A 26,560-nucleotide genomic window follows, 5' to 3' on the forward strand; every position below is an offset into this window, starting at 1 on the left:
CAGACAGGCATCCAGTCTGTCCCACCACACAGGTATGTACTCCATTCTTTTCCAGGGGCTGTGCAGCCAGGTTTCCAGTCTGTCCCGGCAGACAGGATTCCAGTTTGTCCCGCCTGACAGATATCTAGTCTGTCCTGGGGGCTGCGCAGCCATGCTTCCAGTCTGTCCCGCCAGACAGGCATCCAGTCTGTCCCACCACACAGGTATGTGCTCCATTCTTTTCCAGGGGCTGTGCAGCCAGGTTTCCAGTCTGTCCCGGCAGACAGGATTCCAGTTTGTCCCGCCTGACAGATATCTAGTCTGTCCTGGGGGCTGCGCAGCCATGCTTCCAGTCTGTCCCGCCAGACAGGCATCCAGTCTGTCCCACCACACAGGTATGTACTCCATTCTTTTCCAGGGGCTGTGCAGCCAGGTTTCCAGTCTGTCCCGGCAGACAGGATTCCAGTTTGTCCCGCCTGACAGATATCTAGTCTGTCCTGGGGGCTGCGCAGCCATGCTTCCAGTCTGTCCCGCCAGACAGGCATCCAGTCTGTCCCACCACACAGGTATGTACTCCATTCTTTTCCAGGGGCTGTGCAGCCAGGTTTCCAGTCTGTCCCGGCAGACAGGATTCCAGTTTGTCCCGCCTGACAGATATCTAGTCTGTCCTGGGGGCTGCGCAGCCATGCTTCCAGTCTGTCCCGCCAGACAGGCATCCAGTCTGTCCCACCACACAGGTATGTACTCCATTCTTTTCCAGGGGCTGTGCAGCCAGGTTTCCAGTCTGTCCCGGCAGACAGGATTCCAGTTTGTCCCGCCTGACAGATATCTAGTCTGTCCTGGGGGCTGCGCAGCCATGCTTCCAGTCTGTCCCGCCAGACAGGCATCCAGTCTGTCCCACCACACAGGTATGTGCTCCATTCTTTTCCAGGGGCTGTGCAGCCAGGTTTCCAGTCTGTCCCGGCAGACAGGATTCCAGTTTGTCCCGCCTGACAGATATCTAGTCTGTCCTGGGGGCTGCGCAGCCATGCTTCCAGTCTGTCCCGCCAGACAGGCATCCAGTCTGTCCCACCACACAGGTATGTACTCCATTCTTTTCCAGGGGCTGTGCAGCCAGGTTTCCAGTCTGTCCCGGCAGACAGGATTCCAGTTTGTCCCGCCTGACAGATATCTAGTCTGTCCTGGGGGCTGCGCAGCCATGCTTCCAGTCTGTCCCGCCAGACAGGCATCCAGTCTGTCCCACCACACAGGTATGTACTCCATTCTTTTCCAGGGGCTGTGCAGCCAGGTTTCCAGTCTGTCCCGGCAGACAGGATTCCAGTTTGTCCCGCCTGACAGATATCTAGTCTGTCCTGGGGGCTGCGCAGCCATGCTTCCAGTCTGTCCCGCCAGACAGGCATCCAGTCTGTCCCACCACACAGGTATGTGCTCCATTCTTTTCCAGGGGCTGTGCAGCCAGGTTTCCAGTCTGTCCCGGCAGACAGGATTCCAGTTTGTCCCGCCTGACAGATATCTAGTCTGTCCTGGGGGCTGCGCAGCCATGCTTCCAGTCTGTCCCGCCAGACAGGCATCCAGTCTGTCCCACCACACAGGTATGTACTCCATTCTTTTCCAGGGGCTGTGCAGCCAGGTTTCCAGTCTGTCCCGGCAGACAGGATTCCAGTTTGTCCCGCCTGACAGATATCTAGTCTGTCCTGGGGGCTGCGCAGCCATGCTTCCAGTCTGTCCCGCCAGACAGGCATCCAGTCTGTCCCACCACACAGGTATGTACTCCATTCTTTTCCAGGGGCTGTGCAGCCAGGTTTCCAGTCTGTCCCGGCAGACAGGATTCCAGTTTGTCCCGCCTGACAGATATCTAGTCTGTCCTGGGGGCTGCGCAGCCATGCTTCCAGTCTGTCCCGCCAGACAGGCATCCAGTCTGTCCCACCACACAGGTATGTACTCCATTCTTTTCCAGGGGCTGTGCAGCCAGGTTTCCAGTCTGTCCCGGCAGACAGGATTCCAGTTTGTCCCGCCTGACAGATATCTAGTCTGTCCTGGGGGCTGCGCAGCCATGCTTCCAGTCTGTCCCGCCAGACAGGCATCCAGTCTGTCCCACCACACAGGTATGTGCTCCATTCTTTTCCAGGGGCTGTGCAGCCAGGTTTCCAGTCTGTCCCGGCAGACAGGATTCCAGTTTGTCCCGCCTGACAGATATCTAGTCTGTCCTGGGGGCTGCGCAGCCATGCTTCCAGTCTGTCCCGCCAGACAGGCATCCAGTCTGTCCCACCACACAGGTATGTACTCCATTCTTTTCCAGGGGCTGTGCAGCCAGGTTTCCAGTCTGTCCCGGCAGACAGGATTCCAGTTTGTCCCGCCTGACAGATATCTAGTCTGTCCTGGGGGCTGCGCAGCCATGCTTCCAGTCTGTCCCGCCAGACAGGCATCCAGTCTGTCCCACCACACAGGTATGTGCTCCATTCTTTTCCAGGGGCTGTGCAGCCAGGTTTCCAGTCTGTCCCGGCAGACAGGATTCCAGTTTGTCCCGCCTGACAGATATCTAGTCTGTCCTGGGGGCTGCGCAGCCATGCTTCCAGTCTGTCCCGCCAGACAGGCATCCAGTCTGTCCCACCACACAGGTATGTACTCCATTCTTTTCCAGGGGCTGTGCAGCCAGGTTTCCAGTCTGTCCCGGCAGACAGGATTCCAGTTTGTCCCGCCTGACAGATATCTAGTCTGTCCTGGGGGCTGCGCAGCCATGCTTCCAGTCTGTCCCGCCAGACAGGCATCCAGTCTGTCCCACCACACAGGTATGTACTCCATTCTTTTCCAGGGGCTGTGCAGCCAGGTTTCCAGTCTGTCCCGGCAGACAGGATTCCAGTTTGTCCCGCCTGACAGATATCTAGTCTGTCCTGGGGGCTGCGCAGCCATGCTTCCAGTCTGTCCCGCCAGACAGGCATCCAGTCTGTCCCACCACACAGGTATGTACTCCATTCTTTTCCAGGGGCTGTGCAGCCAGGTTTCCAGTCTGTCCCGGCAGACAGGATTCCAGTTTGTCCCGCCTGACAGATATCTAGTCTGTCCTGGGGGCTGCGCAGCCATGCTTCCAGTCTGTCCCGCCAGACAGGCATCCAGTCTGTCCCACCACACAGGTATGTACTCCATTCTTTTCCAGGGGCTGTGCAGCCAGGTTTCCAGTCTGTCCCGGCAGACAGGATTCCAGTTTGTCCCGCCTGACAGATATCTAGTCTGTCCTGGGGGCTGCGCAGCCATGCTTCCAGTCTGTCCCGCCAGACAGGCATCCAGTCTGTCCCACCACACAGGTATGTACTCCATTCTTTTCCAGGGGCTGTGCAGCCAGGTTTCCAGTCTGTCCCGGCAGACAGGATTCCAGTTTGTCCCGCCTGACAGATATCTAGTCTGTCCTGGGGGCTGCGCAGCCATGCTTCCAGTCTGTCCCGCCAGACAGGCATCCAGTCTGTCCCACCACACAGGTATGTACTCCATTCTTTTCCAGGGGCTGTGCAGCCAGGTTTCCAGTCTGTCCCGGCAGACAGGATTCCAGTTTGTCCCGCCTGACAGATATCTAGTCTGTCCTGGGGGCTGCGCAGCCATGCTTCCAGTCTGTCCCGCCAGACAGGCATCCAGTCTGTCCCACCACACAGGTATGTACTCCATTCTTTTCCAGGGGCTGTGCAGCCAGGTTTCCAGTCTGTCCCGGCAGACAGGATTCCAGTTTGTCCCGCCTGACAGATATCTAGTCTGTCCTGGGGGCTGCGCAGCCATGCTTCCAGTCTGTCCCGCCAGACAGGCATCCAGTCTGTCCCACCACACAGGTATGTACTCCATTCTTTTCCAGGGGCTGTGCAGCCAGGTTTCCAGTCTGTCCCGGCAGACAGGATTCCAGTTTGTCCCGCCTGACAGATATCTAGTCTGTCCTGGGGGCTGCGCAGCCATGCTTCCAGTCTGTCCCGCCAGACAGGCATCCAGTCTGTCCCACCACTCAGGTATGTACTCCATTCTTTTCCAGGGGCTGTGCAGCCAGGTTTCCAGTCTGTCCCGGCAGACAGGATTCCAGTTTGTCCCGCCTGACAGATATCTAGTCTGTCCTGGGGGCTGCGCAGCCATGCTTCCAGTCTGCACAGGCTTCCAGTCTGTCCCACCACACAGGTATGTACTCCATTCTTTTCCAGGGGCTGTGCAGCCAGGTTTCCAGTCTGTCCCGGCAGACAGGATTCCAGTTTGTCCCGCCTGACAGATATCTAGTCTGTCCTGGGGGCTGCGCAGCCATGCTTCCAGTCTGTCCTGCCAGACAGGCATCCAGTCTGTCCCACCACACAGGTATGTACTCCATTCTTTTCCAGGGGCTGTGCAGCCAGGTTTCCAGTCTGTCCCGGCAGACAGGATTCCAGTTTGTCCCGCCTGACAGATATCTAGTCTGTCCTGGGGGCTGCGCAGCCATGCTTCCAGTCTGTCCCGCCAGACAGGCATCCAGTCTGTCCCACCACACAGGTATGTACTCCATTCTTTTCCAGGGGCTGTGCAGCCAGGTTTCCAGTCTGTCCCGGCAGACAGGATTCCAGTTTGTCCCGCCTGACAGATATCTAGTCTGTCCTGGGGGCTGCGCAGCCATGCTTCCAGTCTGCACAGGCTTCCAGTCTGTCCCACCACACAGGTATGTACTCCATTCTTTTCCAGGGGCTGTGCAGCCAGGTTTCCAGTCTGTCCCGGCAGACAGGATTCCAGTTTGTCCCGCCTGACAGATATCTAGTCTGTCCTGGGGGCTGCGCAGCCATGCTTCCAGTCTGTCCCGCCAGACAGGCATCCAGTCTGTCCCACCACACAGGTATGTACTCCATTCTTTTCCAGGGGCTGTGCAGCCAGGTTTCCAGTCTGTCCCGGCAGACAGGATTCCAGTTTGTCCCGCCTGACAGATATCTAGTCTGTCCTGGGGGCTGCGCAGCCATGCTTCCAGTCTGTCCCGCCAGACAGGCATCCAGTCTGTCCCACCACACAGGTATGTACTCCATTCTTTTCCAGGGGCTGTGCAGCCAGGTTTCCAGTCTGTCCCGGCAGACAGGATTCCAGTTTGTCCCGCCTGACAGATATCTAGTCTGTCCTGGGGGCTGCGCAGCCATGCTTCCAGTCTGTCCCGCCAGACAGGCATCCAGTCTGTCCCACCACACAGGTATGTACTCCATTCTTTTCCAGGGGCTGTGCAGCCAGGTTTCCAGTCTGTCCCGGCAGACAGGATTCCAGTTTGTCCCGCCTGACAGATATCTAGTCTGTCCTGGGGGCTGCGCAGCCATGCTTCCAGTCTGTCCCGCCAGACAGGCATCCAGTCTGTCCCACCACACAGGTATGTACTCCATTCTTTTCCAGGGGCTGTGCAGCCAGGTTTCCAGTCTGTCCCGGCAGACAGGATTCCAGTTTGTCCCGCCTGACAGATATCTAGTCTGTCCTGGGGGCTGCGCAGCCATGCTTCCAGTCTGCACAGGCTTCCAGTCTGTCCCACCACACAGGTATGTACTCCATTCTTTTCCAGGGGCTGTGCAGCCAGGTTTCCAGTCTGTCCCGGCAGACAGGATTCCAGTTTGTCCCGCCTGACAGATATCTAGTCTGTCCTGGGGGCTGCGCAGCCATGCTTCCAGTCTGTCCCGCCAGACAGGCATCCAGTCTGTCCCACCACACAGGTATGTACTCCATTCTTTTCCAGGGGCTGTGCAGCCAGGTTTCCAGTCTGTCCCGGCAGACAGGATTCCAGTTTGTCCCGCCTGACAGATATCTAGTCTGTCCTGGGGGCTGCGCAGCCATGCTTCCAGTCTGTCCCGCCAGACAGGCATCCAGTCTGTCCCACCACACAGGTATGTACTCCATTCTTTTCCAGGGGCTGTGCAGCCAGGTTTCCAGTCTGTCCCGGCAGACAGGATTCCAGTTTGTCCCGCCTGACAGATATCTAGTCTGTCCTGGGGGCTGCGCAGCCATGCTTCCAGTCTGTCCCGCCAGACAGGCATCCAGTCTGTCCCACCACACAGGTATGTACTCCATTCTTTTCCAGGGGCTGTGCAGCCAGGTTTCCAGTCTGTCCCGGCAGACAGGATTCCAGTTTGTCCCGCCTGACAGATATTTAGTCTGTCCTGGGGGCTGCGCAGCCATGCTTCCAGTCTGTCCCGCCAGACAGGCATCCAGTCTGTCCCACCACACAGGTTTGTACTCTAGTCTTTTCCAGGGGCTGTGCAGCCAGGTTTCCAGTCTGTCCCGGCAGACAGGATTCCAGTTTGTCCCGCCTGACAGATATCTAGTCTGTCCTGGGGGCTGCGCAGCCATGCTTCCAGTCTGTCCCGCCAGACAGGCATCCAGTCTGTCCCACCACACAGGTATGTACTCCATTCTTTTCCAGGGGCTGTGCAGCCAGGTTTCCAGTCTGTCCCGGCAGACAGGATTCCAGTTTGTCCCGCCTGACAGATATCTAGTCTGTCCTGGGGGCTGTGCAGCCATGCTTCCAGTCTGTCCCGCCAGACAGGCATCCAGTCTGTCCCACCACACAGGTATGTACTCCATTCTTTTCCAGGGGCTGTGCAGCCAGGTTTCCAGTCTGTCCCGGCAGACAGGATTCCAGTTTGTCCCGCCTGACAGATATTTAGTCTGTCCTGGGGGCTGCGCAGCCATGCTTCCAGTCTGTCCCGCCAGACAGGCATCCAGTCTGTCCCACCACACAGGTTTGTACTCTAGTCTTTTCCAGGGGCTGTGCAGCCAGGTTTCCAGTCTGTCCCGGCAGACAGGATTCCAGTTTGTCCCACCTGACAGATATTTCGTCTGTCCTGGGGGCTGCGCAGCCATGCTTCCTGTCTGTTCCACCAGACAGGCATCCAGTCTGTCCCACCACACAGGTTTGTACTCCAGTCTTTTCCAGGGGCTGTGCAGCCAGGTTTCCAGTCTTTCCCGGCAGACAGGATTCTAATTTGTCCCGCCTGACAGATATTTAGTCTGTCCTGGGGCCTGCGCATCCAGGCATCCAGTCTGTTCCACCAGACAGGCATCCAGTCTGTCCCACCACACAGGTTTGTACTCCAGTCTTTTCCAGGGGCTGTCCAGCCAGGTTTCCAGTCTGTCCCGGCAGACAGGATTCCAGTTTGTCCCACCTGACAGATATTTAGTCTGTCCTGGGGGCTGCGCAGCCATGCTTCCAGTCTGTCCCGCCAGACAGGCATCCAGTCTGTCCCACCACACAGGTTTGTACTCTAGTCTTTTCCAGGGGCTGTGCAGCCAGGTTTCCAGTCTGTCTCGGCAGACAGGATTCCAGTTTGTCCCACCTGACAGATATTTCGTCTGTCCTGGGGGCTGCGCAGCCATGCTTCCTGTCTGTCCCGCCAGACAGGCATCCAGTCTGTCCCACCACACATGTTTGTACTCCAGTCTTTTCCAGGGGCTGTGCAGCCAGGTTTCCAGTCTGTCCCGGCAGACAGGATTCTAATTTGTCCCGCCTGACAGATATTTAGTCTGTCCTGGGGGTTACAAAGCCAGGCCTCCAGTCTGTCCCACCAGACAGGCATCCAGTCTGTCCCACCACACAGGTTTGTACTCCAGTCTTTTCCAGGGGCTGTGCAGCCAGGTTTCCAGTCTGTCCCGGCAGACAGGATTCTAATTTGTCCCGCCTGACAGATATTTAGTCTGTCCTGGGGCCTGCGCATCCAGGCATCCAGTCTGTTCCACCAGACAGGCATCCAGTCTGTCCCACCACACAGGTTTGTACTCCTGTCTTTTTCAGGGGCTGTGCAGCCAGGTTTCCAGTCTGGCCCGGCAGACAGGATTCCAGTTTGTCCCGCCTGACAGATATTTAGTCTGTCCTGGAGGCTGCGCAGCCATGCTTCCAGTCTGTCCCACCACACAGGTATGTACTCCATTCTTTTCCAGGGGCTGTGCAGCCAGGTTTCCAGTCTGTCCCGGCAGACAGGATTCCAGTTTGTCCCGCCTGACAGATATTATTCTGTCCTGGGGGCTGCGCAGCCATGCTTTCAGTCTGTCCCGCCAGACTGGCTTCCAGTCTGTCCCACCACACAGGTTTGTACTCCAGTCTTTTCCAGGGGCTGTGCAGCCAGGTTTCCAGTCTGTCCCGGCAGACAGGATTCCAGTTTGTCCCACCTGACAGATATTTCGTCTGTCCTGGGGGCTGCGCAGCCATGCTTCCTGTCTGTCCCTCCAGACAGGCATCCAGTCTGTCCCACCACACAGGTTTGTACTCCTGTCTTTTTCAGGGGCTGTGCAGCCAGGTTTCCAGTCTGTCCCGGCAGACAGGATTCCAGTTTGTCCCGCCTGACAGATATTTAGTCTGTCCTGGGGGCTGCGCAGCCATGCTTCCAGTCTGTCCCGCCAGACAGGCATCCAGTCTGTCCCACCACACAGGTTTGTACTCTAGTCTTTTCCAGGGGCTGTGCAGCCAGGTTTCCAGTCTGTCTCGGCAGACAGGATTCCAGTTTGTCCCACCTGACAGATATTTCGTCTGTCCTGGGGGCTGCGCAGCCATGCTTCCTGTCTGTCCCGCCAGACAGGCATCCAGTCTGTCCCACCACACATGTTTGTACTCCAGTCTTTTCCAGGGGCTGTGCAGCCAGGTTTCCAGTCTGTCCCGGCAGACAGGATTCTAATTTGTCCCGCCTGACAGATATTTAGTCTGTCCTGGGGGTTACAAAGCCAGGCCTCCAGTCTGTCCCACCAGACAGGCATCCAGTCTGTCCCACCACACAGGTTTGTACTCCAGTCTTTTCCAGGGGCTGTGCAGCCAGGTTTCCAGTCTGTCCCGGCAGACAGGATTCTAATTTGTCCCGCCTGACAGATATTTAGTCTGTCCTGGGGCCTGCGCATCCAGGCATCCAGTCTGTTCCACCAGACAGGCATCCAGTCTGTCCCACCACACAGGTTTGTACTCCTGTCTTTTTCAGGGGCTGTGCAGCCAGGTTTCCAGTCTGGCCCGGCAGACAGGATTCCAGTTTGTCCCGCCTGACAGATATTTAGTCTGTCCTGGAGGCTGCGCAGCCATGCTTCCAGTCTGTCCCACCACACAGGTATGTACTCCATTCTTTTCCAGGGGCTGTGCTGCCAGGTTTCCAGTCTGTCCCGGCAGACAGGATTCCAGTTTGTCCCGCCTGACAGATATTATTCTGTCCTGGGGGCTGCGCAGCCATGCTTTCAGTCTGTCCCGCCAGACTGGCTTCCAGTCTGTCCCACCACACAGGTTTGTACTCCAGTCTTTTCCAGGGGCTGTACAGCCAGGTTTCCAGTCTGTCCGGGCAGACAGGATTCCAGTTTGTCCCGCCTGACAGATATTTAGTCTGTCCTGGGGGCTGCGCAGCCATGCTTCCAGTCTGTCCTGCCAGACAGGCATCCAGTCTGTCCCACCACACATGTTTGTACTCCAGTCTTTTCCAGGGGCTGTGCAGCCAGGTTTCCAGTCTGTCCCGGCAGACAGGATTCTAATTTGTCCCGCCTGACAGATATTTAGTCTGTCCTGGGGGTTACAAAGCCAGGCCTCCAGTCTGTCCCACCAGACAGGCATCCAGTCTGTCCCACCACACAGGTTTGTACTCCAGTCTTTTCCAGGGGCTGTGCAGCCAGGTTTCCAGTCTGTCCCGGCAGACAGGATTCTAATTTGTCCCGCCTGACAGATATTTAGTCTGTCCTGGGGCCTGCGCATCCAGGCATCCAGTCTGTTCCACCAGACAGGCATCCAGTCTGTCCCACCACACAGGTTTGTACTCCTGTCTTTTTCAGGGGCTGTGCAGCCAGGTTTCCAGTCTGGCCCGGCAGACAGGATTCCAGTTTGTCCCGCCTGACAGATATTTAGTCTGTCCTGGAGGCTGCGCAGCCATGCTTCCAGTCTGTCCCACCACACAGGTATGTACTCCATTCTTTTCCAGGGGCTGTGCAGCCAGGTTTCCAGTCTGTCCCGGCAGACAGGATTCCAGTTTGTCCCGCCTGACAGATATTATTCTGTCCTGGGGGCTGCGCAGCCATGCTTTCAGTCTGTCCCGCCAGACTGGCTTCCAGTCTGTCCCACCACACAGGTTTGTACTCCAGTCTTTTCCAGGGGCTGTGCAGCCAGGTTTCCAGTCTGTCCCGGCAGACAGGATTCCAGTTTGTCCCACCTGACAGATATTTCGTCTGTCCTGGGGGCTGCGCAGCCATGCTTCCTGTCTGTCCCACCAGACAGGCATCCAGTCTGTCCCACCACACAGGTTTGTACTCCTGTCTTTTTCAGGGGCTGTGCAGCCAGGTTTCCAGTCTGTCCCGGCAGACAGGATTCCAGTTTGTCCCGCCTGACAGATATTTAGTCTGTCCTGGGGGCTGCGCAGCCAGGCTTCCAGTCTGTCCCACCAGACAGGCATCCAGTCTGTCCCACCACACAGGTTTGTACTCCAATCTTTTCCAGGGGCTGTGCAGCCATGCTTCCAGTCTGTCCCACCAGACAGGTATCCAGTCTGTCCCACCACACAGGTATGTACTCCATTCTTTTCCAGGGGCTGTGCAGCCAGGTTTCCAGTCTGTCCCGGCAGACAGGATTCCAGTTTGTCCCGCCTGACAGATATCTAGTCTGTCCTGGGGGCTGCGCAGCCATGCTTCCAGTCTGCACAGGCTTCCAGTCTGTCCCACCACACAGGTATGTACTCCATTCTTTTCCAGGGGCTGTGCAGCCAGGTTTCCAGTCTGTCCCGGCAGACAGGATTCCAGTTTGTCCCACCTGACAGATATTTCGTCTGTCCTGGGGGCTGCGCAGCCATGCTTCCTGTCTGTCCCACCAGACAGGCATCCAGTCTGTCCCACCACACAGGTTTGTACTCCTGTCTTTTTCAGGGGCTGTGCAGCCAGGTTTCCAGTCTGGCCCGGCAGACAGGATTCCAGTTTGTCCCGCCTGACAGATATTTAGTCTGTCCTGGAGGCTGCGCAGCCATGCTTCCAGTCTGTCCCACCACACAGGTATGTACTCCATTCTTTTCCAGGGGCTGTGCAGCCAGGTTTCCAGTCTGTCCCGGCAGACTGGATTCCAGTTTGTCCCGCCTGACAGATATTATTCTGTCCTGGGGGCTGCGCAGCCATGCTTTCAGTCTGTCCCGCCAGACTGGCGTCCAGTCTGTCCCACCACACAGGTTTGTACTCCAGTCTTTTCCAGGGGCTGTACAACCAGGTTTCCAGTCTGTCCGGGCAGACAGGATTCCAGTTTGTCCTGCCTGACAGATATTTAGTCTGTCCTGGGGGCTGCGCAGCCATGCTTCCAGTCTGTCCTGCCAGACAGGCATCCAGTCTGTCCCACCACACAGGTTTGTACTCTAGTCTTTTCCAGGGGCTGTGCAGCCAGGTTTCCAGTCTGTCCCGGCAGACAGGATTCCAGTTTGTCCCACCTGACAGATATTTTGTCTGTCCTGGGGGCTGCGCAGCCATGCTTCCTGTCTGTCCCACCAGACAGGCATCCAGTCTGTCCCACCACACAGGTTTGTACTCCTGTCTTTTTCAGGGGCTGTGCAGCCAGGTTTCCAGTCTGTCCCGGCAGACAGGATTCCAGTTTGTCCCGCCTGACAGATATTTAGTCTGTCCTGGGGGCTGCGCAGCCAGGCTTCCAGTCTGTCCCACCAGACAGGCATCCAGTCTGTCCCACCACACAGGTTTGTACTCCAATCTTTTCCAGGGGCTGTGCAGCCATGCTTCCAGTCTGTCCCACCAGACAGGTATCCAGTCTGTCCCACCACACAGGTATGTACTCCATTCTTTTCCAGGGGCTGTGCAGCCAGGTTTCCAGTCTGTCCCGGCAGACAGGATTCCAGTTTGTCCCGCCTGACAGATATTATTCTGTCCTGGGGGCTGCGCAGCCATGCTTCCAGTCTGTCCCACCAGACAGGTATCCAGATCCAATGCTCAGGCATCCAATGCTCTACCACTCTACGAAATGTTTAAAAGGCAAGAATTGCATAGTATCACATCAAACAGGGTAAAGCAAACACTTCCAGATGGCACTAGGGGGCACCCAGAGCTGAACTGGGGTCCTCTTGATCTGCAGTCAAATGCTCTACCACTGAGCTATACCCCCAGCAGGAAGTGTGATTTGCAACCTCAATGTGAGCACATGAGCAGGAAAAACACAAGCTCACAAGATACCTGATGTGTAGCTTACAGGAGATTTTGGAAGGTGACAATCTAAAGGAATGATTTGAGTAACAATAAATTGCTCGCCCAGTGGCGTAAATCCTAAACAAATGCTTTTCTCAGGAATCCATTTTTAAACACATTGGCACTTCCTGAGCAGTGACTGCTGGATGATATTATGAAATGGCACCATCCATATGACATATTTTTGGACTTGTTCAAGGGGTGCAGTCTATGAGCAAAATATCATGTGCATGTTGAAATTGCAAGCAGCCAGAAGGTCTTTCAAGTTTGCGATGAGGACCATTTAGAGAAGAAGTGGTAATCCCTTGAATTCCAATCACATGCGATATCATGAGCGTCCTCAAATGCTGTAATGATGAGATTCACCAGTATTACAAGATATATGTTTGGGAATGAATTCAGCACCCTTTAACCCTGATGAGATCCGGGCGTGATCTACCTTCTTGGGGTCCAGCTGGGCGTGGGGGACCCATTGCATTTTTTGTTAAAATAATCAGCAGATTTAGCCCAATTGCAAGTAAAATAAACAATACATATGTTAAATTAGTTTGCTCTCATTTATTTATTAGTTACTTTTTTATTAAAATGTAACACAATAAGGAAATGAATCATAAATCATGCTGGCTGACAGGCTGGTCCTATGGCTAGCTGCTGACGGGCTGGTGCTAACGGAGCTGGCTGCTGCTCATCCTCCTTTTCATTATCACTATCAGACTCTGATATTTCAGAAATGTGATCCTGAAATTTCTTCTTCTGAATCACCATCAAAATCCTCTGTCTCTTCCAATAGCAGCTGTAAGGCAGTCTGAACTGAGAATCGCTTTGCCATCTTTTATAGCATTTTTAGCATTTTTAGCATTTATAGCATCATGTCCCCATGATTGGATGAAACACACACTCACACACACATAGACACACACACACACACACACACACACACACACACACACACACACACACACAGGTCCAGAGAGGAGGGAGGGATAATGAGGGCTGAGAGAAAAGATGCTTCTTTCAGATCTCACCCCTTTGTCTCTATAGAGATTCTTCGTCTGCTGTCTGACAATATGCAATCAACCCCTGATGTGACAACCATCAAAAGTGTTGATGGTTGCTCACCTTTGCATGCCAAACTCCTCTGTCCTTTGTTTGTATATCCTTTAAAGTCATACAGACGACTATCAACTACCCAACCCAATGTTGATTGCCCACTTTGACTAGCCCAGGGCCCAGTGGACCCTGGACCCTGTATGTAATACAAATGTGAAGGGGGGGGTACGGGGGGTTGGTCATTGAAAATATTTTCTGATTTATGTTGCTCACAGAAAATGAGCCAAGGACCAATGAATCTCAGTTTGAAAAAACAAAAATTGTAGAATTTTTTTAAGCTGATTTTTTAAAAATGGGTCCCACAGACCCTTGGACCATATAAGGGTTAATGAGTGATGATTGAGAGAGAACAATGTCGTAAGATATCTGACTGAAAATGAATTGGACTGCTTGAAAAGGTCATATATGAAATGCTTAAAAGGCAAGAATTGCATAGTAAAACAACATACAGGGTAAAGCAAACACTTATAGATGCCACCAGGGGGCACCCAGAATTGAACTGGGGACCTCTTGATCTGCAGTCAAATGCTCTACCACTGAGCTATATCCCCAACAGGAATTTTAATTTGCAACCTCAATGTGAGCACATGAGCAGGAAAAACACAAGCTCACAAGATATCTAATGTTGAGCTTACAGGAGATTTTGGAAGGTGACAATCTAAAGGAATGCTTTGAGTAACAATAAAATGCTCGCCCAGTGGCGTAAATCCTGAACAAATGCTTTTCTCAGGAATCCATTTTTAAACACATTGGCACTTCCTGAGCAGTGACTGCTGGATGATATTATGAAATAGCACCATCCATATGATATATTTTTGGACTTGTTCAAAGGGTGCACTCTATGAGCAAAATATCATGTGCATGTTGAAATTGCAAGCAGCCAGAAGGTCTCTCAAGTTTGTGATGAGGCGACCATTTAGAGAAGAAGTGGTAATCACTTGAATTCCAATCACATGCGTCGTTAAATTGAGATATCATGAACGTCCTCAAATGCTCTAATGATGAGATTCACCAGTATTACAAGAGATATGTTTGTGAATGAATTCAGCAGCCTTTAATGAGTGATGATTGAGAGAGAACAATGTCGTAAGATATCTGACTGAAAATGAATTGGACTGCTTGAAAAGGTCATATATGAAATGCTTAAAAGGCAAGAATTGCATAGTAAAACAACATACAGGGTAAAGCAAACACTTATAGATGCCACCAGGGGGCACACAGAGTTGAACTGTGGACCTCTTGATCTGCAGTCACATGCTCTACCACTGAGCTATACCCCCAACAGGAAGTTTAATTTGCAACCTCAAAGTGAGCACATGAGCAGGAAAACACAAGCTCACAAGATATCTAATGTTGAGCTTACAGGAGATTTTGGAAGGTGACAATCTAAAGGAATGCTTTGAGTAACAATAAATTGCTCGCCCAGTGGCGTAAATCCTAAACAAATGCTTTTCTCAGGAATCCATTTTTAAACACATTGGCACTTCCTGAGCAGTGACTGCTGGATGATATTATGAAATGGCACCATCCATATGACATATTTTTGGACTTGTTCAAGGGGTGCAGTCTATGAGCAAAATATCATGTGCATGTTGAAATTGCAAGCAGCCAGAAGGTCTTTCAAGTTTGCGATGAGGACCATTTAGAGAAGAAGTGGTAATCCCTTGAATTCCAATCACATGCGATATCATGAGCGTCCTCAAATGCTGTAATGATGAGATTCACCAGTATTACAAGATATATGTTTGGGAATGAATTCAGCACCCTTTAATGAGTGATGATTGAGAGAGAACAATGTCGTAAGATATCTGACTGAAAATGAATTGGACTGCTTGAAAAGGTCATATATGAAATGCTTAAAAGGCAAGAATTGCATAGTAACACAACAAACAGGGTAAAGCAAACACTTATAGATGCCACCAGGGGGCACCCAGAATTGAACTGGGGACCTCTTGATCTGCAGTCAAATGCTCTACCACTGAGCTATATCCCCAAAAGGAATTTTAATTTGCAACCTCAATGTGAGCACATGAGCAGGAAAAACACAAGCTCACAAGATATCTAATGTTGAGCTTACACGAGATTTTGGAAGGTGACAATCTAAAGGAATGCTTTGAGTAACAATAAAATGCTCGCCCAGTGGCGTAAATCCTGAACAAATGCTTTTCTCAGGAATCCATTTTTAAACACATTGGCACTTCCTGAGCAGTGACTGCTGGATGATATTATGAAATAGCACCATCCATATGATATATTTTTGGACTTGTTCAAAGGGTGCACTCTATGAGCAAAATATCATGTGCATGTTGAAATTGCAAGCAGCCAGAAGGTATCTCAAGTTTGTGATGAGGCGACCATTTAGAGAAGAAGTGGTAATCACTTGAATTCCAATCACATGCGTCGTTAAATTGAGATATCATGAACGTCCTCAAATGCTCTAATGATGAGATTCACCAGTATTACAAGAGATATGTTTGTGAATGAATTCAGCAGCCTTTAATGAGTGATGATTGAGAGAGAACAATGTCGTAAGATATCTGACTGAAAATGAATTGGACTGCTTGAAAAGGTCATATATGAAATGCTTAAAAGGCAAGAATTGCATAGTAAAACAACATACAGGGTAAAGCAAACACTTATAGATGCCACCAGGGGGCACACAGAGTTGAACTGTGGACCTCTTGATCTGCAGTCACATGCTCTACCACTGAGCTATACCCCCAACAGGAAGTTTAATTTGCAACCTCAAAGTGAGCACATGAGCAGGAAAACACAAGCTCACAAGATATCTAATGTTGAGCTTACAGGAGATTTTGGAAGGTGACAATCTAAAGGAATGCTTTGAGTAACAATAAATTGCTCGCCCAGTGGCGTAAATCCTAAACAAATGCTTTTCTCAGGAATCCATTTTTAAACACATTGGCACTTCCTGAGCAGTGACTGCTGGATGATATTATGAAATGGCACCATCCATATGACATATTTTTGGACTTGTTCAAGGGGTGCAGTCTATGAGCAAAATATCATGTGCATGTTGAAATTGCAAGCAGCCAGAAGGTCTTTCAAGTTTGCGATGAGGACCATTTAGAGAAGAAGTGGTAATCCCTTGAATTCCAATCACATGCGATATCATGAGCGTCCTCAAATGCTGTAATGATGAGATTCACCAGTATTACAAGATATATGTTTGGGAATGAATTCAGCACCCTTTAATGAGTGATGATTGAGAGAGAACAATGTCGTAAGATATCTGACTGAAAATGAATTGGACTGCTTGAAAAGGTCATATATGAAATGCTTAAAAGGCAAGAATTGCATAGTAACACAACAAACAGGGTAAAGCAAACACTTATAGATGCCACCAGGGGGCACCCAGAATTGAACTGGGGACCTCTTGATCTGCAGTCAAATGCTCTACCACTGAGCTATATCCCCAAAAGGAATTTTAATTTGCAACCTCAATGTGAGCACATGAGCAGGAAAAACACAAGCTCACAAGATATCTAATGTTGAGCTTACACGAGATTTTGGAAGGTGACAATCTAAAGGAATGCTTTGAGTAACAATAAAATGCTCGCCCAGTGGCGTAAATCCTGAACAAATGCTTTTCTCAGGAATCCATTTTTAAACACATTGGCACTTCCTGAGCAGTGACTGCTGGATGATATTATGAAATAGCACCATCCATATGATATATTTTTGGACTTGTTCAAAGGGTGCACTCTATGAGCAAAATATCATGTGCATGTTGAAATTGCAAGCAGCCAGAAGGTATCTCAAGTTTGTGATGAGGCGACCATTTAGAGAAGAAGTGGTAATCACTTGAATTCCAATCACATGCGTCGTTAAATTGAGATATCATGAACGTCCTCAAATGCTCTAATGATGAGATTCACCAGTATTACAAGAGATATGTTTGTGAATGAATTCAGCAGCCTTTAATGAGTGATGATTGAGAGAGAACAATGTCGTAAGATATCTGACTGAAAATGAATTGGACTGCTTGAAAAGGTCATATATGGAATGCTTAAAAGGCAAGAATTGCATAGTAAAACAACATACAGGGTAAAGCAAACACTTATAGATGCCACCAGGGGGCACCCAGAGTTGAACTGTGGACCTCTTGATCTGCAGTCACATGCTCTACCACTGAGCTATACCCCCAACAGGAAGTTTAATTTGCAACCTCAAAGTGAGCACATGAGCAGGAAAACACAAGCTCACAAGATATCTAATGTTGAGCTTACAGGAGATTTTGGAAGGTGACAATCTAAAGGAATGCTTTGAGTAACAATAAATTGCTCGCCCAGTGGCGTAAATCCTAAACAAATGCTTTTCTCAGGAATCCATTTTTAAACACATTGGCACTTCCTGAGCAGTGACTGCTGGATGATATTATGAAATGGCACCATCCATATGACATATTTTTGGACTTGTTCAAGGGGTGCAGTCTATGAGCAAAATATCATGTGCATGTTGAAATTGCAAGCAGCCAGAAGGTCTTTCAAGTTTGCGATGAGGACCATTTAGAGAAGAAGTGGTAATCCCTTGAATTCCAATCACATGCGATATCATGAGCGTCCTCAAATGCTGTAATGATGAGATTCACCAGTATTACAAGATATATGTTTGGGAATGAATTCAGCACCCTTTAATGAGTGATGATTGAGAGAGAACAATGTCGTAAGATATCTGACTGAAAATGAATTGGACTGCTTGAAAAGGTCATATATGAAATGCTTAAAAGGCAAGAATTGCATAGTAAAACAACATACAGGGTAAAGCAAACACTTATAGATGCCACCAGGGGGCACCCAGAATTGAACTGGGGACCTCTTGATCTGCAGTCAAATGCTCTACCACTGAGCTATATCCCCAACAGGAATTTTAATTTGCAACCTCAATGTGAGCACATGAGCAGGAAAAACACAAGCTCACAAGATATCTAATGTTGAGCTTACAGGAGATTTTGGAAGGTGACAATCTAAAGGAATGCTTTGAGTAACAATAAATTGCTCGCCCAGTGGCGTAAATCCTGAACAAATGCTTTTCTCAGGAATCCATTTTTAAACACATTGGCACTTCCTGAGCAGTGACTGCTGGATGATATTATGAAATAGCACCATCCATATGATATATTTTTGGACTTGTTCAAAGGGTGCACTCTATGAGCAAAATATCATGTGCATGTGGAAATTGCAAGCAGCCAGAAGGTCTCTCAAGTTTGTGATGAGGCGACCATTTAGAGAAGAAGTGGTAATCACTTGAATTCCAATCACATGCGTCGTTAAATTGAGATATCATGAACGTCCTCAAATGCTCTAATGATGAGATTCACCAGTATTACAAGAGATATGTTTGTGAATGAATTCAGCAGCCTTTAATGAGTGATGATTGAGAGAGAACAATGTCGTAAGATATCTGACTGAAAATGAATTGGACTGCTTGAAAAGGTCATATATGAAATGCTTAAAAGGCAAGAATTGCATAGTAAAACAACATACAGGGTAAAGCAAACACTTATAGATGCCACCAGGGGGCACACAGAGTTGAACTGTGGACCTCTTGATCTGCAGTCACATGCTCTACCACTGAGCTATACCCCCAACAGGAAGTTTAATTTGCAACCTCAAAGTGAGCACATGAGCAGGAAAACACAAGCTCACAAGATATCTAATGTTGAGCTTACAGGAGATTTTGGAAGGTGACAATCTAAAGGAATGCTTTGAGTAACAATAAATTGCTCGCCCAGTGGCGTAAATCCTAAACAAATGCTTTTCTCAGGAATCCATTTTTAAACACATTGGCACTTCCTGAGCAGTGACTGCTGGATGATATTATGAAATGGCACCATCCATATGACATATTTTTGGACTTGTTCAAGGGGTGCAGTCTATGAGCAAAATATCATGTGCATGTTGAAATTGCAAGCAGCCAGAAGGTCTTTCAAGTTTGCGGTGAGGACCATTTAGAGAAGAAGTGGTAATCCCTTGAATTCCAATCACATGCGATATCATGAGCGTCCTCAAATGCTGTAATGATGAGATTCACCAGTATTACAAGATATATGTTTGGGAATGAATTCAGCACCCTTTAATGAGTGATGATTGAGAGAGAACAATGTCGTAAGATATCTGACTGAAAATGAATTGGACTGCTTGAAAAGGTCATATATGAAATGCTTAAAAGGCAAGAATTGCATAGTAAAACAACATACAGGGTAAAGCAAACACTTATAGATGCCACCAGGGGGCACACAGAATTGAACTGGGGACCTCTTGATCTGCAGTCAAATGCTCTACCACTGAGGTATATCCCCAACAGGAATTTTAATTTGCAACCTCAATGTGAGCACATGAGCAGGAAAAACACAAGCTCACAAGATATCTAATGTTGAGCTTACAGGAGATTTTGGAAGGTGACAATCTAAAGGAATGCTTTGAGTAACAATAAAATGCTCGCCCAGTGGCGTAAATCCTGAACAAATGCTTTTCTCAGGAATCCATTTTTAAACACATTGGCACTTCCTGAGCAGTGACTGCTGGATGATATTATGAAATAGCACCATCCATATGATATATTTTTGGACTTGTTCAAAGGGTGCACTCTATGAGCAAAATATCATGTGCATGTGGAAATTGCAAGCAGCCAGAAGGTCTCTCAAGTTTGTGATGAGTCGACCATTTAGAGAAGAAGTGGTAATCACTTGAATTCCAATCACATGCGTCGTTAAATTGAGATATCATGAACGTCCTCAAATGCTGTAATGATGAGATTCACCAGTATTACAAGAGATATGTTTGTGAATGAATTCAGCAGCCTTTAATGAGTGATGATTGAGAGAGAACAATGTCGTAAGATATCTGACTGAAAATGAATTGGACTGCTTGAAAAGGTCATATATGGAATGCTTAAAAGGCAAGAATTGCATAGTAAAACAACATACAGGGTAAAGCAAACACTTATAGATGCCACCAGGGGGCACCCAGAGTTGAACTGTGGACCTCTTGATCTGCAGTCACATGCTCTACCACTGAGCTATACCCCCAACAGGAAGTTTAATTTGCAACCTCAAAGTGAGCACATGAGCAGGAAAAACACAAGCTCACAAGATATCTAATGTTGAGCTTACAGGAGATTTTGGAAGGTGACAATTTAAAGGAATGCTTTGAGTAACAATAAAATGCTCGCCCAGTGGCGTAAATCCTGAACAAATGCTTTTCTCAGGAATCCATTTTTAAACACATTGGCACTTCCTGAGCAGTGACTGCTGGATGATATTATGAAATGGCACCATCCATATGACATATTTTTGGACTTGTTCAAGGGGTGCAGTCTATGAGCAAAATATCATGTGCATGTTGAAATTGCAAGCAGCCAGAAAGTCTTTCAAGTTTGCGATGAGGACCATTTAGAGAAGAAGTGGTAATCCCTTGAATTCCAATCACATGCGATATCATGAGCGTCCTCAAATGCTGTAATGATGAGATTCACCAGTATTACAAGATATATGTTTGTGAATGAATTCAGCAGCCTTTAATGAGTGATGATTGAGAGAGAACAATGTCGTAAGATATCTGACTGAAAATGAATTGGACTCCTTGAAAAGGTCATATATGAAATGCTTAAAAGGCAAGAATTGCATAGTAAAACAACATACAGGGTAAAGCAAACACTTATAGATGCCACCAGGGGGCACCCAGAGTTGAACTGTGGACCTCTTGATCTGCAGTCACATGCTCTACCACTGAGCTATACCCCCAACAGGAAGTTTAATTTGCAACCTCAAAGTGAGCACATGAGCAGGAAAACACAAGCTCACAAGATATCTAATGTTGAGCTTACAGGAGATTTTGGAAGGTGACAATCTAAAGGAATGCTTTGAGTAACAATAAATTGCTCGCCCAGTGGCGTAAATCCTAAACAAATGCTTTTCTCAGGAATCCATTTTTAAACACATTGGCACTTCCTGAGCAGTGACTGCTGGATGATATTATGAAATGGCACCATCCATATGACATATTTTTGGACTTGTTCAAGGGGTGCAGTCTATGAGCAAAATATCATGTGCATGTTGAAATTGCAAGCAGCCAGAAGGTCTTTCAAGTTTGCGATGAGGACCATTTAGAGAAGAAGTGGTAATCCCTTGAATTCCAATCACATGCGATATCATGAGCGTCCTCAAATGCTGTAATGATGAGATTCACCAGTATTACAAGATATATGTTTGGGAATGAATTCAGCACCCTTTAATGAGTGATGATTGAGAGAGAACAATGTCGTAAGATATCTGACTGAAAATGAATTGGACTGCTTGAAAAGGTCATATATGAAATGCTTAAAAGGCAAGAATTGCATAGTAAAACAACATACAGGGTAAAGCAAACACTTATAGATGCCACCAGGGGGCACACAGAATTGAACTGGGGACCTCTTGATCTGCAGTCAAATGCTCTACCACTGAGCTATACCCCCAACAGGAAGTTTAATTTGCAACCTCAAAGTGAGCACATGAGCAGGAAAACACAAGCTCACAAGATATCTAATGTTGAGCTTACAGGAGATTTTGGAAGGTGACAATCTAAAGGAATGCTTTGAGTAACAATAAATTGCTCGCCCAGTGGCGTAAATCCTAAACAAATGCTTTTCTCAGGAATCCATTTTTAAACACATTGGCACTTCCTGAGCAGTGACTGCTGGATGATATTATGAAATGGCACCATCCATATGACATATTTTTGGACTTGTTCAAGGGGTGCAGTCTATGAGCAAAATATCATGTGCATGTTGAAATTGCAAGCAGCCAGAAGGTCTTTCAAGTTTGCGATGAGGACCATTTAGAGAAGAAGTGGTAATCCCTTGAATTCCAATCACATGCGATATCATGAGCGTCCTCAAATGCTGTAATGATGAGATTCACCAGTATTACAAGATATATGTTTGGGAATGAATTCAGCACCCTTTAATGAGTGATGATTGAGAGAGAACAATGTCGTAAGATATCTGACTGAAAATGAATTGGACTGCTTGAAAAGGTCATATATGAAATGCTTAAAAGGCAAGAATTGCATAGTAAAACAACATACAGGGTAAAGCAAACACTTATAGATGCCACCAGGGGGCACACAGAATTGAACTGGGGACCTCTTGATCTGCAGTCAAATGCTCTACCACTGAGGTATATCCCCAACAGGAATTTTAATTTGCAACCTCAATGTGAGCACATGAGCAGGAAAAACACAAGCTCACAAGATATCTAATGTTGAGCTTACAGGAGATTTTGGAAGGTGACAATCTAAAGGAATGCTTTGAGTAACAATAAAATGCTCGCCCAGTGGCGTAAATCCTGAACAAATGCTTTTCTCAGGAATCCATTTTTAAACACATTGGCACTTCCTGAGCAGTGACTGCTGGATGATATTATGAAATAGCACCATCCATATGATATATTTTTGGACTTGTTCAAAGGGTGCACTCTATGAGCAAAATATCATGTGCATGTGGAAATTGCAAGCAGCCAGAAGGTCTCTCAAGTTTGTGATGAGTCGACCATTTAGAGAAGAAGTGGTAATCACTTGAATTCCAATCACATGCGTCGTTAAATTGAGATATCATGAACGTCCTCAAATGCTGTAATGATGAGATTCACCAGTATTACAAGATATATGTTTGGGAATGAATTCAGCAGCCTTTAATGAGTGATGATTGAGAGAGAACAATGTCGTAAGATATCTGACTGAAAATGAATTGGACTGCTTGAAAAGGTCATATATGGAATGCGTAAAAGGCAAGAATTGCATAGTAAAACAACATACAGGGTAAAGCAAACACTTATAGATGCCACCAGGGGGCACCCAGAGTTGAACTGTGGACCTCTTGATCTGCAGTCACATGCTCTACCACTGAGATATACCCCCAACAGGAAGTTTAATTTGCAACCTCAAAGTGAGCACATGAGCAGGAAAACACAAGCTCACAAGATATCTAATGTTGAGCTTACAGGAGATTTTGGAAGGTGACAATCTAAAGGAATGCTTTGAGTAACAATAAATTGCTCGCCCAGTGGCGTAAATCCTAAACAAATGCTTTTCTCAGGAATCCATTTTTAAACACATTGGCACTTCCTGAGCAGTGACTGCTGGATGATATTATGAAATGGCACCATCCATATGACATATTTTTGGACTTGTTCAAGGGGTGCAGTCTATGAGCAAAATATCATGTGCATGTTGAAATTGCAAGCAGCCAGAAGGTCTTTCAAGTTTGCGATGAGGACCATTTAGAGAAGAAGTGGTAATCCCTTGAATTCCAATCACATGCGATATCATGAGCGTCCTCAAATGCTGTAATGATGAGATTCACCAGTATTACAAGATATATGTTTGGGAATGAATTCAGCACCCTTTAATGAGTGATGATTGAGAGAGAACAATGTCGTAAGATATCTGACTGAAAATGAATTGGACGGCTTGAAAAGGTCATATATGAAATGCTTAAAAGGCAAGAATTGCATAGTAAAACAACATACAGGGTAAAGCAAACACTTATAGATGCCACCAGGGGGCACACAGAATTGAACTGGGGACCTCTTGATCTGCAGTCAAATGCTCTACCACTGAGGTATATCCCCAACAGGAATTTTAATTTGCAACCTCAATGTGAGCACATGAGCAGGAAAAACACAAGCTCACAAGATATCTAATGTTGAGCTTACAGGAGATTTTGGAAGGTGACAATCTAAAGGAATGCTTTGAGTAACAATAAAATGCTCGCCCAGTGGCGTAAATCCTGAACAAATGCTTTTCTCAGGAATCCATTTTTAAACACATTGGCACTTCCTGAGCAGTGACTGCTGGATGATATTATGAAATAGCACCATCCATATGATATATTTTTGGACTTGTTCAAAGGGTGCACTCTATGAGCAAAATATCATGTGCATGTGGAAATTGCAAGCAGCCAGAAGGTCTCTCAAGTTTGTGATGAGGCGACCATTTAGAGAAGAAGTGGTAATCACTTGAATTCCAATCACATGCGTCGTTAAATTGAGATATCATGAACGTCCTCAAATGCTCTAATGATGAGATTCACCAGTATTACAAGAGATATGTTTGTGAATGAATTCAGCAGCCTTGAATGAGTGATGATTGAGAGAGAACAATGTTGTAAGATATCTGACTGAAAATGAATTGGACTGCTTGAAAATGTCATATATGGAATGCTTAAAAGGCAAGAATTGCATAGTAAAACAACATACAGGGTAAAGCAAACACTTATAGATGCCACCAGGGGGCAACCAGAGCTGAACTGAGGACCTCTTGATCTGCAGTCAAATGCTCTACCACTGAGCTATACCCCCAACAGGAAGTTTAATTTGCAACCTCAAAGTGAGCACATGAGCAGGAAAAACACAAGCTCACAAGATATCTAATGTTGAGCTTACAGGAGATTTTTGAAGGTGACAATCTAAAGGAACGCTTTGAGTAACAATAAAATGCTCGCCCAGTGGCGTAAATCCTGAACAAATGCTTTTCTCAGGAATCCATTTTTAAACACATTGGCACTTCCTGAGCAGTGACTGCTGGATGATATTATGAAATGGCACCATCCATATGACATATTTTTGGACTTGTTCAAGGGGTGCAGTCTATGAGCAAAATATCATGTGCATGTTGAAATTGCAAGCAGCCAGAAGGTCTTTCAAGTTTGCGATGAGGACCATTTAGAGAAGAAGTGGTAATCCCTTGAATTCCAATCACATGCGATATCATGAGCGTCCTCAAATGCTGTAATGATGAGATTCACCAGTATTACAAGATATATGTTTGGGAATGAATTCAGCAGCCTTTAATGAGTGATGATTGAGAGAGAACAATGTCGTAAGATATCTGACTGAAAATGAATTGGACTGCTTGAAAAGGTCATATATGAAATGCTTAAAAGGCAAGAATTGCATAGTAAAACAACATACAGGGCAAAGCAAACACTTGTAGATGCCACCTGGGGGCACCCAGAGTTGAACTGTGGACCTCTTGATCTGCAGTCACATGCTCTACCACTGAGCTATACCCCCAACAGGAAGTTTAATTTGCAACCTCAAAGTGAGCACATGAGCAGGAAAAACACAAGCTCACAAGATATCTAATGTTGAGCTTACAGGAGATTTTGGAAGGTGACAATCTAAAGGAATGCTTCGAGTAACAATAAATTGCTCGCCCAGTGGCGTAAATCCTGAACAAATGCTTTTCTCAGGAATCCATTTTTAAACACATTGGCACTTCCTGAGCAGTGACTGCTGGATGATATTATGAAATGGCATCATCCATATGACATATTTTTGGACTTGTTCAAGGGATGCAGTCTATGAGCAAAATATCATGTGCATGTTGAAATTGCAAGCAGCCAGAAGGTCTTTCAAGTTTGCGATGAGGACCATTTAGAGAAGAAGTGGTAATCCCTTGAATTCCAATCACATGCGATATCATGAGCGTCCTCAAATGCTGTAATGATGAGATTCACCAGTATTACAAGATATATGATTGGGAATGAATTCAGCACCCTTTAATGAGTGATGATTGAGAGAGAACAATGTTGTAAGATATCTGACTGAAAATGATTTGGACTGATTGAAAAGGTCATATATGAAATGCTTAAAAGGCAAGAATTGCATAGTAAAACAACATACAGGGTAAAGCAAACACTTATAGATGCCACCAGGGGACACCCAGAATTGAACTGGGGACCTCTTGATCTGCAGTCAAATGCTCTACCACTGAGCTATACCCCCAACAGGAAGTTTAATTTGCAACCTCAATGTGAGCACATGAGCAGGAAAAACACAAGCTCACAAGATATCTAATGTTGAGCTTACAGGAGATTTTGGAAGGTGACAATTTAAAGGAATGCTTTGAGTAACAATAAAATGCTCGCCCAGTGGCGTAAAGCCTGAACAAATGCTTTTCTCAGGAATCCATTTTTAAACACATTGGCACTTCCTGAGCAGTGACTGCTGGATGATATTATGAAATAGCACCATCCATATGATATATTTTTGGACTTGTTCAAAGGGTGCACTCTATGAGCAAAATATCATGTGCATGTGGAAATTGCAAGCAGCCAGAAGGTCTCTCAAGTTTGTGATGAGTCGACCATTTAGAGAAGAAGTGGTAATCACTTGAATTCCAATCACATGCGTCGTTAAATTGAGATATCATGAACGTCCTCAAATGCTGTAATGATGAGATTCACCAGTATTACAAGATATATGTTTGGGAATGAATTCAGCAGCCTTTAATGAGTGATGATTGAGAGAGAACAATGTCGTAAGATATCTGAC

The 26,560-nt window shown here is 47.5% G+C and overlaps 6 non-coding genes across 6 annotated transcripts; all 6 read right to left on the minus strand.

Moving 5' to 3' along the window:
• Positions 1 to 13,703: 13,703 nt before the first annotated feature.
• trnac-gca (transfer RNA cysteine (anticodon GCA)) lies at positions 13,704 to 13,775 on the minus strand. Its single transcript has one exon. It is a non-coding gene; the product is annotated as a tRNA-Cys (tRNA).
• A 1,370-nt stretch (positions 13,776 to 15,145) lies between these two features.
• trnac-gca (transfer RNA cysteine (anticodon GCA)) lies at positions 15,146 to 15,217 on the minus strand. The gene has a single exon. It is a non-coding gene; the product is annotated as a tRNA-Cys (tRNA).
• A 1,370-nt stretch (positions 15,218 to 16,587) lies between these two features.
• On the minus strand, positions 16,588 to 16,659 carry trnac-gca (transfer RNA cysteine (anticodon GCA)). Its single transcript has one exon. It is a non-coding gene; the product is annotated as a tRNA-Cys (tRNA).
• A 1,370-nt stretch (positions 16,660 to 18,029) lies between these two features.
• trnac-gca (transfer RNA cysteine (anticodon GCA)) lies at positions 18,030 to 18,101 on the minus strand. The gene has a single exon. It is a non-coding gene; the product is annotated as a tRNA-Cys (tRNA).
• A 3,526-nt stretch (positions 18,102 to 21,627) lies between these two features.
• On the minus strand, positions 21,628 to 21,699 carry trnac-gca (transfer RNA cysteine (anticodon GCA)). The gene has a single exon. It is a non-coding gene; the product is annotated as a tRNA-Cys (tRNA).
• A 4,240-nt stretch (positions 21,700 to 25,939) lies between these two features.
• Positions 25,940 to 26,011, minus strand: trnac-gca (transfer RNA cysteine (anticodon GCA)). Its single transcript has one exon. It is a non-coding gene; the product is annotated as a tRNA-Cys (tRNA).
• Positions 26,012 to 26,560: the final 549 nt, after the last annotated feature.

The sequence above is a fragment of the Brachyhypopomus gauderio genome, chromosome 6, assembly GCF_052324685.1.
Source record: "Brachyhypopomus gauderio isolate BG-103 chromosome 6, BGAUD_0.2, whole genome shotgun sequence".
Lineage (NCBI taxonomy): Eukaryota > Metazoa > Chordata > Actinopteri > Gymnotiformes > Hypopomidae > Brachyhypopomus > Brachyhypopomus gauderio.